Source organism: Ixodes scapularis, unplaced genomic scaffold, assembly GCF_016920785.2.
Source record: "Ixodes scapularis isolate PalLabHiFi unplaced genomic scaffold, ASM1692078v2 PGA_scaffold7__128_contigs__length_106722199, whole genome shotgun sequence".
Lineage (NCBI taxonomy): Eukaryota > Metazoa > Arthropoda > Arachnida > Ixodida > Ixodidae > Ixodes > Ixodes scapularis.
Window position 1 is genome coordinate 67,598,455 of NW_024609882.1, and position 11,397 is coordinate 67,609,851.

Below are 11,397 nucleotides of genomic sequence, written 5' to 3' on the forward strand. Positions count from 1 at the left end.
CTAACAATGGCTCGGAACGGAATATCCGTTTTATGTGTCTTGGCTGCAAAGAACACGCTTAATGCGTCGCCTTTGCATTTGGAAATATCTTTCGCCAACTTAGCAAGTTCTAAGCTCTCACACAATTAAAAAAAAAACGCTTTTTGCTTTTGACGCTTTCACTTTTGCTGGGGTAAAATTTTTCTGTATTGACTTGGCGGTCTTTTCATTAAAACACCTTTTTGTAAAGCCACAAACCCGCCCTCCTTGTCCGACTGAAGAAGACACAGCTCATTGTCTCTGAAGTAGGTCACTACACCTTGTAAGGCACTGTTTCCGCTTCGTCCAGTGTTTGAGGGACACGACAATAAGCAGTCCACACCTTCGAGCAGGCATCGTTCTCTGTTCTCATTTCCCGCCTTGGTCGCCACCCTCCGGTTTAGAGCCACTAATGCTTGTGCTGGGACCGCAGGCTCAACCCCGTACTTGGGTCCCTCCCCGAGAAGGTTGCTTAGTAGAGGGTGGACTTAAGGTGCTAGGAGAAGTAGACATCCCCGAAGACATAAGAATAAGGAACATTTCCTACCATTCGAGTACATGTGCAATTTCATCACCCCAAACACAACACCAAGGGCACCTCGTTCGCTCTGTGCGTAGTTGCGCTGTTGCGCTCGCTTTGTGAGAGCGGGAGCAGCCATCTCTCACATTACTTGGAGAAGCGTCGCAGGCCAGAGAAAAGCAGCTTGCTTGGGTCTTAATGCGTAAGCCACTAGCTTCGCAGCAAGCTCTCTTCCGCTTTTTGAAGGCGTTTTCGCACTCTGATGTCAACTTCCAGCGGCTGTCTTTCTCTAAAAGCTAGTCTAGTGGCATTAAAGTCATACACTTTTGTTTCCTTTCATTGTACCGATCTTAAATCTAAGGTTAAGAGACAGCTTCTTTCTTACCAGAACAAATCGCATCAAAACGTATTTTATTTTAGAAATGACATTTCATCTCTAGATTGGACGCCGATACTGTCCTAGATGAACATCAAAGATACGTATGGAAACTTTATTGATAAACTAAAAACTATAAAAAATGTTTTTTTATGTAAAGAACAATGACCTCGTCAAAAAAAAATCGTAAGCTTTGGATTGCGCCGGTTCACATTAAAATGATAAGGCACCAAACTTGGATGTACAGATATTATATCACTACGAAAAACCTAAATAAATTAGTTATCTTCAAGAAATATCGCAATACTTTAACAACAGATCTAAGGAGGGAAACGCGGGAATATTATAATAAACTGTTCTGCGAGGCTTCGAGGAAACGTCCAGATATCGTTTGAAAATTAATAAATAAAATCTTATAGCACGGCAGATCGCACAGTTCAATAGGAGAACTTAGCATAGATGGCACATTGGTGTCCGAGGCCGCGCTGAATGAATAATTCAATTCCCATTTCGTATATCTGGCGTCAAGCTCAATCTCAGAGACAGAGGGGGACGGCATTGTACGAAGAATCAATGAATCTATCTTTATTTATCCTACAACAAATAATGATGTTTAAAACATCTATAGATTAAAAAATAGTAAAACATGTGATATTTATGATCTGCAAATTAAACCCAAAAATACATTCTTGACAGTATTGCGCCATATCTTGTGCACATCTTTAATTCGTGCTTGTCATTCGGATATTTCTCTAGGAAAATTAAACGTGCAAAGGTATCAGGGCTGTGGGAGAATGGAGAAAAGAATTATTTGTCTAATTATAGATCTATATCGGTCCTGCATATTTTTTTCCAAAGGGCTCGAAAAGATTATTTTGTGTACTTTAGAGAGTCTTCTTGTCAAACGCTCAGTACTTTCTGAGTCTCAGTTCGGTGTTAGAAAGGGAAAGTCGATGGTGTCTGCATTCCTCTTACGAAAGGAAACTGTTATACATAACATTGAAACAAACGTTTGACATTAGGCATATCTATGAATTTCGGCAAAGCTTTTGATTGGATTAATCACAAAATGCCTGTTGACAAATTATACCCCTACGGCATTTGTGGTTCCTCACTTCCACTTTTGTTTTCACATCTAGAAGATTGTGTGCAATGTATGTGCATTGATGGACGTATCATCTTTTATGCCACTCAGATATGGTATCCCATAAAGTTGTATATCGGGATCCTTACTTTTTAATATTTATAGATATGATATTAACTGGAGAGGACACTCATTTCATATTGTATGCAGACACCAGTCTGTTCCTCTCTGACGCGGACGCGGATAACGTTATAATCAAAGAAAATGCCATTCTTTCCAAATTTGAAATGTCATCAAAATCAAATGGACTTAATGCTAACAAAAAAAACCAAAGCAATATTATTTACATCAATCAATAAACGTGTAGCTTTAAACAAAACTCTCCAGCTCCATTCTAGTCATTTGAACTAGTGAAAAATCGTAAAGCATTCGGTGTTATATTTTCAGAAAGCTTGTCTTGGGATCAACATTTAAATCATATTACCAGTAAATTATGCAAAATCGTCGGTATTCTTGCTCGATGTCGTTTCATTCTCCCCGAAAATATAAACTTACAAATATATCATGCATTATTTAAATCTCAAATAGTGTATTGGAATCTTATTTGGAGTACGATGAAAAAATCAAATCTAAATAAAATACTATTGCTTTAAAAAATACTGCTACGCTTTAATGGAAACGTTCATTATTTATTCAACGCCGATTCACTACTTCAAAAATACAAAATTATCAATAAATATCGATTGCGTGAATACTTCCTGACTAGGTCGTTTTCTTTTTCATCGCCAGACGTAATTGGTTTTTTGAGGCATGCATCAACTTTAACCAGAAATATAGTCCTCCGCACCCACTGCACAGAAAAAATGTAGGCCGGGTGTCCCACTATCCTAAAAATTACGACTTCCAGTCCCTTTTTTATAACATAACCACATTACACAATAAGTATTCAATAAATAATCTTGACATTTATAGCGTAGATCGTAAATCAGTGCACCTTCTTTTTGTATAATATGTATTATATTATGTTAACCTTTTAGCTAACGTATTTTCTGCATATCTCTTGTTCTGACTTTTTTTTCCTGCGTCTCTGTCACAATCTGCCAAGCACTCGGGGTGCGCACCTAGTCAACCCAACTAAGATTTACTTTTTTGTCCGTACTCTGGCATCTGTACTTGCAGATGCAAATAAATGATTTTATTTCATTTTATTTTATTTTATTCTATTTTATTTAATAGAAATACCTGTCAAGAATCGCCCGTGGTAGTTTAGTAGGCCTAAAATGAGCGGAGCTCCATCACGTTGGGAGGTGGTGGTGCGTTCTGGATGGCTTGCACCTTACTTTCGGTCGTGTGGAGTCCCTTGGCGTCTATTCTATAGCCGAGACATTCCACACTACCCTTCAGGAACTCGCATTTTTGAAGGTTGTCCCGAATTCCGTTTACTATCGGTCGAGCAAGAACTTTGTCCAGTAATCGAAGGTGGTCCTTGAAAGTACTTAACGTGATCAAGATGTCTTCTAGATAGCACACGGCGTGCTCAAGTCTGTGCAGGATCTGGTACATGGACCGTTGGAAAATGGACGGCGCCGAGGAGATTCCGAACGGTAGACGATTGTACTGATAAAGACCTGCGTGCGTGGAAATGGTAGTGTACACCTTTGAGTTGTGCTCTAGTACCATCTGTTGGCAGCCCCTGGTCAAGTCTACTTTCCTGAAGTATTTGTCACCAGCAAGAGTCGCGAACAAGTCGTCTGCACTTGGTAGAGGATACGTCTCCGGTTGAAGGCAGCGGTTCATGGGGATTTTGTAATCTACACAAAGTTGTACGGACTTGTCCTTCACAGAAACCATCACGATTGGCGCCGCCCAACCGCTTCTATCCTCCTTGGTGATTGTGCTGCGATTTTCGAGGGCTTCCGACTCTTTCTCCACCGCCTTACGTAAGGCATATGGAAGGGGGCGAGTGTTTAGAAAGATTGGAGCAGATTCGATCTTAGCGTGAAACGCGACTTTGGTTCCTCGCACCGTTCTAAGTTGGCCGCTGAAAAGCATCTTGGGCCTGTCCAGCAGGCTGACTAGTCCGTTTTGAGCAGCAGACTGTCAGTGAGAAGATGTTGGACCGGCTCATAGGGACGGGCTGCAGCCAGTCCTTCTCAGCAAATCTGGTCGGTCTCTTTGGACGACCACCAATGGGAGCGCCATTGCCTGGTCTCCGTACGCTACAGGAACTTATGCCTGTCCAAGGACTGGAATGGCGTCCCCCGTGTACGAGCGGAGGGGAAGACTCGAGGGTTGTAGTTGCAAACCGCGCAACGACTCGTTGTATTTCCTCTCGAAGATGATAGTCAGAGCCGCCCCAGTGTCCAGCAGCTATTTTACAGGGTTTCCTGCAATTTTTAGCCGGACCTCGAGGCCGTCGCCACCTTGCGCCATTAAAAGCCTAAACAACAATTCGATGCCGTCGCCGACACTGTTAGTCGCTCCGTCAACCGGACACAAAGTGACGTAGTCGTCTTGAAAGCTTTCCTCACTTGAGATTTTATGTGTGTGTTGTACACGTGCCATGCTCCTGCAAATTCGAACAATTCCGCAGTTATGACAAACTTTCTTCTTGAACGTGCAGTCCTTATGAAGGTGATGATCTCCACAACGGTAGCAAGTGTTGGATGCAGGGACATTCGCTCAAAGAACAAAAATTGTTGCACCACCCCTTTAACACTCTACAGCCCGTGCTTAGGTTATTCCCATCTAAATTCAGGGTTGTTGTTCGTTTGTTTTCGTTTTTCATGCTGAGAATAACATAAAACTGCACAAAATTTCTATTGGTGCGATGAAGTGAACACAGTCGCCGCTGTAACGCTAAAATCGATGTCGGAAAACATTATATTAACATGTCTTTGAATTGTGTCAGAAATATTTTACCAATATATTAAATTTTAGGGATGCTACTATGAAAAAGAATAATCAAAGCCTGTAGAGTCCCTCAATTCTGAAGAACAAAAACGGTCTCATTGCTTTTCAGTCGGACCTCTCAGTAACGTTGAGTGCCTTCCAAGACAATGCCGGACTCATAAAATTGGCGCAGCAGCGAGTGGACAGCGTGCACTTTTGAAATATAGAAGACGAAAGACGCGCGCGCACTGCCTTCCAAGCGAAGTCAGGTGCCGCGAGATTATCGTCGATGCGGCGCACCTGACAAGTGCGTTGACTGACGGCCTTAGAACGTCGACAACAGACACCTTTGTTCCCCGAAGGCGGCCTTGTGATGAAGTGTGTCTCGGACAAGGGCGCCGGAGAGAAGCGCAAAACACTTTCGCAGCTGCCGTTCCGTTGCGACAGGAATAGCGGCGTCTAGGTCGTCGTCGCGGCGTCTCAGTCACCCGCATCCAGGCCGGAGCTGGCAAGCTTTCGAGTGCGGAGGCTAGCAAGACGACCGGAAGGACAGGGATCAGCGTGGCTCTCCTCCTTCCTCAAAGGCGGGAGTCAAAACACCTCCCTCGTTCCTTCCTACTTTTTGGAAAACGGCGGCGTTATGAGTAGGATTCCGTGTTCTTTTAAGTTTTTTTTTTTTTTTTTTCGGAAAATTCGGAGTTTATCGGAGTTTATTTTTTGTTTGCTCGTTGATTCTCCGAAATTTGGAGCTTAATTTTCCACTGTTTTCATATTAAAAATAAATAAATAATATCCGGGTGTAAAACTGTAAAGGTATGCTAGATAAAAAAAAAAAAAATAAAACACGTGTATCAAGTTATATTTTTTCATCTTGATTTCGCGTTGGTGCTATTCACATTGGCAAAACTAAATTGTGCCACGACAAAAGTTGCACACAAGTGTTGCTTCCATGACCGTCGTTACCTTCAAATCAATTCGCTTCTGGAGGTTGTCGCTGGGAAGTTCGTATTCATCCCATCCTGTTCCCTCCAGCTACCCCCGCGGCCGCGCGAGGTAGAGTGGCAAACGATGTAATAGACGAGTCTCAACTGCCCCTTTTCCCCATTTCATGCAATCTCTATGCTCCAGCTTTCACTGTTACAAAAGAAGAACCTCTCCTTCCCCTAAAGCATAAATAGTATGGCCCAAAGTGGAAGGCAAAACTGTGGCTTCTGTTTTGACTCGAAAGCACAGTGATCTGTTGTTCTGAATAAACCGTGAAGAGATAAGCGGCAAGACCCCCTTTCACAATGGTTCGAGATTGGAAAGATAACTGTGGTGGCACTTTGCTATAGGACCATTGACCCTGTGCGCTGGCCAAACTTAATTTTAAAATACTGCCTTTCTTCTTTGTCTTTTTTTTTTTTTTTTATTTAACCGAAAACACGGAATCCTAGTTTTGAGATATCGTCTACTAATTGGCACTAGGGCTCTGTATGGGCCTGAAGTTCTAAGCCTGGCTTGAGCCCGACAGGATATTTAATTTCTAGGACCGGCCCGACCCGGCCCGGTAGAGACCCGGCCGGGTAGAGCCACTGCCCGGGCCCAGCACGAGCCCGACAGAAGTTTTAGACATAAGCCCAAGCACGGCCCCAATCCGAAAATTTTTTTTTTTTTTTTTTTTAATATGTGTTCGAGTTTTGTTTGAGGCCGACAGATTAGAAACGTAAGCCCGAAAACGTTTGCAGGCTTTAACCTAAAAACTGTCCAGGCATAAAGCGCGCACTCTCCCACTATGCTGGTGGAGCCCATACGTTTTTTTTTTTTTTTTTTTTACCCACTTGAGGGCAATCCAAGTGCAAGACTAGCGTCTTTTTGTCCTTTTTCTTTAACCGCGCCGTAGTTACTTTGCATTTCACTTGTTTGTTTGTACTGAACCTAAAAGATCAATGGGCACACTTTTTGTTATCAACAATTCAGAATTTGCGGCACATGACTGCCCAGACACGGCCCTAAAACTTGTTTGTTCAAGATTGAGCCCAGCCCTGGTTCGAGAAAATACGTGCCTGAACTGCACGGGCTCGGGACTTCGGGCTGGCCAGGGCCCGTGCAATGCTCTACTAGACACTGACAGAGTGAGAACGGTAGGGCGTGTCTGCCGATTGTTCGGACCCCAGTGCGCGCTCCACGCCTCCCGCGGTGCTTTGACTGCGCGGGCGCACTCGAGGTACACGGGACAGCGAAGTGTTGTCGAAGGTGGGAGGCTCGTGCGGGACAACTGAAACTCGTCTCTGTCGTTCTCGTATTGCCAGTGACTGTATGTATTTTATAGTCCCCATCTAATATTCACTCCTGCCAAAACTATGAGTTAAAGTAAAAAGTGGTTGACCTAGATTTAGGCTCACGTACACATCGCGACACTGTTAGCGCGAACACGGCGTTGGCGGATTTTCGCATTTTACTTCTAGATATTATGAGCGAACATGAACTTTTATTGCTTACATTATAGAACTAAATGAGCTCTTTCCGTAGCAATAATAACTTGGATGACATCCCTTGGTTTCAAAGAGAAAAACTGAAAAAACCGGCGATCGCTTGTTCGCGCTAACAGTGTCGCGCTCTGTACCTTTTGTTGTTCCGCACTTCCTTGTCTCTACATGACGGTATATCTCGTTCCCCCGCTATAATCTTTATGTTCGAAGCTGACGTGTATCTACCCCAAAAAGAAAACTTGCTGATTGTGTTTTTTTCGTTCCCATGTTTTTTTTTCTTGCTTCTTTTTTTTTTTTTTTTTTTTTTTTTTTTTTTTTTTTCAAGATACGCCACACTTGACAGGTGATTGGCTGATAATGGCCGTGAGAACCGCGCTGTCCTTCGAATGCGAACCGAAAATAGGAGATATTCGCGGAAGACTACGTTAACTTATCAGGCACTTTTGCTTAGCAAAGATTACTGAGACTGTCTAAAAACAAATACGTGTATATATACGTTCACGACGCAATCAACGATGATGGAAGTGCCCAGTAGCGTTGTCTGGAGACTTCGTTTATCCACGTGTCTTTTAGGTGGATAAAGGCGTCCTGATACATGATTGTAAACAGGTGATGAACATTACCATGAAATCCTACGCACGTGTTGACTAATCAAAAATGGGCCGACTTTCCTCGCAATGTTTTAAGCTTTTTTTTTTTTCCGCTGACAACATTTAAGGTTTTGTGTTTTCGAGATTTTTTTTTTTTTTTTCTAAGGTAAAGAGCGTTTTTTTTTTTGTCTTTTTTTTTGGGGGGGGGGTGGTATTTATTTTTTAGATTTCACGCTCCTTGGTGCCCATTTCCGGGGTCAATGTCAGGCTAGAAATATCCAAATACTAAGGTTAAAAACAAATGTTTGTTCGATTAAAACTTGGATTTGGTAGAATAAAATGGGCCTCTAATTGATCATAGCTTAAACTCGAATGAATCGAGACCAAAATAATTCGCCTTATTCATTCAAAATAATGCCCCCACATATGGTGTATCTCGAAGTTACCGTCCTAAAGTCAAATGTTCACCTACCACGTCATACTGACGTAACACTTTCAGAGGGAAGCCCCGCGGAAAATAGATCCCTTTCAGGCTTCTATTTTCGACTCGTCCGACACTATAGGGCTCCACTCTAACCTGGGAGTAGAATCCGTCTGGCAAAGTGCCGACCAACCCACACCCTGTACTGCACAGGTCGGCAACGAAAAGGACGCGGGACCTCCCGGCAGTCTTTATCAGCAGTACTCGTGGCTCGGTGCATCTCCAACTGGTACGGTTACCTCGTCTCTTTTGTGCTTAAAGCCACGCTCACAATGCTGACACGTCATACAAGAAATAATCTGCAAGGGCTGCCCGAGGCGCGTCTCAATTCCCCGTCGATCCTGTAACATTGGTCATGCAAAAACAGTCTGCTGACGTGTTTGGAGCCTGCATGAGGCAAACATGCCTGGACATTATGGCAAAATTATCCGGGCATAATTTTGCCATCATGTATGCGGCGAACACTTCGCGTTTTGCATGACGAGCAGTGTGAATGCGGCTTTACATTTGACACGTTGCTTGTAGTGCAATGTTTGAAACACTTTTAGACTTCGATGTGATTTCAACTGGGAGCACAAGAGCCGAGAGGAACATTTTCCGCTTATGTTCGCCTCTGTGCGAGCGAAGTCGAAGCTACATGCTCGAGCGTGTTTCCCTGAACATGCCTGAACATGTCTGAAGGATGCTCGCACTGCACGGGTGCCCCTGCTAAGCCATTTTTCGAGCAACCCCAACTAACTTTATTTTCTGAGTTCCCTGCCTTTGGCCTTTCCGGTGTGTTATTTAGTACCGCGAAATTTAGAATAGTTATTGTGAAATTTGAAGATGAAAATAACGCCGAAGCCAACGTTCAAATATAACCGCACTTTTCAGCGCCGTGACATCAGTGCCAGGCACCCCTGCCAGCAAAAAGCAGGCAAAAAAGAAAAAGACTATGTCAAGCATATCTGTTTCGTGCTGGTGCGCTGGTACTGGAGCGAGCTTCTAAAGCATTCATCTTACACCATAAAACTGCTTGGAAGCAGTTGTGAACAAATTCTACAGTCCAAAAAGTAAACCACTGCCTGCCACTGGCGTCACGTTTTCATTGATGCTAGTAGAGCCTTTAAAGGGGTCATGAAACGATATTTGGTTGGGATGTTCATGATTTTGCAGAAACCTACTGGTCCTAGTCTGGCCCAAATATACTCGAACAGACCGCCACTGGTTCAGAAGCTCCTTTATCGCGGTGAAAGTGCGAGGATAAAAGGGGACTATTTCTTTCAGTCTTGCCTTCGCAAAGCTCGATGACATAATTGTGAGATCGAAACCATCCGCCTGACGACAGTCGAGCGCGGCTCATGATGGATTGGACACGAGAACTGCGTGAGCACTCGACTTCAGTTCGTAACAGTCAATGCCTCGGCAGGTAGTCGCTCGTGTCCAACCACTGCGGTGATGAGAATAGCCGAGCTCTGACAATGCTTTGAGCTCAGCAGGCGTTTTTTGCTTTGCCAACCTCAGCGCGTGGCTGTGATTAGAGAGTTTTAGTAGATCGTGTTTTCAGACCACGCTATTTCTTAGCGGGAGCTCACTCTGCCATCACGATATACGTTCATAAGCGCGCGCCCCTAGCGGCAGCGGGCCTTTAAAACCGATCTACTAAAACTCCCATTAACCTGGGCGGCACAGGATAGGCACCAGACCACGTCGCCACTTGTTCTGGTCAAGGCCCCTCTATCCTGGGAAAAGTGGCGCCCTTCATTGTAGTGGAAATGCTCGAGACACGTGCCGTGCGCCACTTCTGGGAAGAACATGCGTCTGAAATTTAACTCAGTGCTGCACCGTGCCGCCATGATCTTCCCAAAGGCTGACCTTCCCAAGGGCCACGATATGAAAATCAGCTCCAGATTACGTGGCCACTTGTTTTGACTGCGAGTTGAAGGACTGAACGCTGCTCGTTTTTCATTATCTTCTGCGATTGCCAGAGCTTAAAAAGAAAAACTAACGCGTATTTCGTTGTTTATGGACGTCAAAGATTAGATCTAAGTGGTATTTTATGAAAGTGGGAAAATCATTGAATCACTCCCTAAAGTGAAACGAAATTCAATTAATAGTGGCCGCCAACCGCGCATAGCTTCAGGGTAGCTAAAAGCGTCCGCATATTTGGAAATCAGTCGGTTGGATTTCAAAAGAGAGAGCATTATTGCTTGTACTCTTTAAGAACATAAATGTTTCGCTCCCTTACGTTTTGTTCTGGCTCCACCGTTGAATCGAAAACCGCCACGGGCGTAATCCCAAGCGATCGTGCACATTGAGCTCCCAAGCATTCGTCTCCGCGGTTGGAACGAGAAACTGGAGTGCCTCCAGATCAGAGCGTTCCACGTGACCATGCCCTTCCGGAAGTTCTCGTCCCAGGGTCCCGCAACCTCCTCGCCCCATCCCGGCTTCCATTCACGGCTCAGAAGTGCGTGTGTGGCACCAAAGAAGCTTGGCAAGGAGAGCAAGGTTTTTGTTGTTTCGGCGGGCATCCTCTCTTTTCTTCATCGCCAAGAACGGTGCCGCCAGCTGTTTGTTCGGGTGAGGATATACAAGCGTGCTTCAGTCATAAAAGATGCTTCTTCAGTAGCCGAGAGCATCGTTTGGCGTTATGCTAGAATACGATACTATCCCTAGCACGTTAGTATATGCAAACGTTTAATTGCTAGTGAAACAAATGCTAAACCACCGCTGTTTTCGGACCCGTTTTTAAGCTCCGTGAGTCGCAAAGCTATTTTTGACCGCTTCAGAAACACAAGAATGCGGTTCAGTGCCTTCGAAATAGGACTATCTAACACACTGAAATTTACGGCTTCAAGAATTCGTTTTACACTGCAGTCCACTTATAAGGATAATGAGAATATCCGAAATTGCAATCGTTATAAGTTATAACCAATTAGCGTTGTATCCGGACTAGAAACTGATCGTTGTAAGCGGTACATCGTTG

At 44.1% G+C, this 11,397-nt stretch overlaps 1 protein-coding gene across 1 annotated transcript in view; it reads right to left on the minus strand.

The window, feature by feature from the left end:
* LOC120841635 (calcium-activated chloride channel regulator 1) overlaps positions 1 to 10,684 on the minus strand; it is a 57,776-nt gene extending 47,092 nt beyond the window's left edge. The window contains exon 1 of the mRNA XM_042286264.1: positions 10,660 to 10,684. The gene's annotated coding sequence lies outside the window, so the exon portion shown is untranslated. The remainder of the gene's footprint in view (positions 1 to 10,659) is intronic.
* Positions 10,685 to 11,397: the final 713 nt, after the last annotated feature.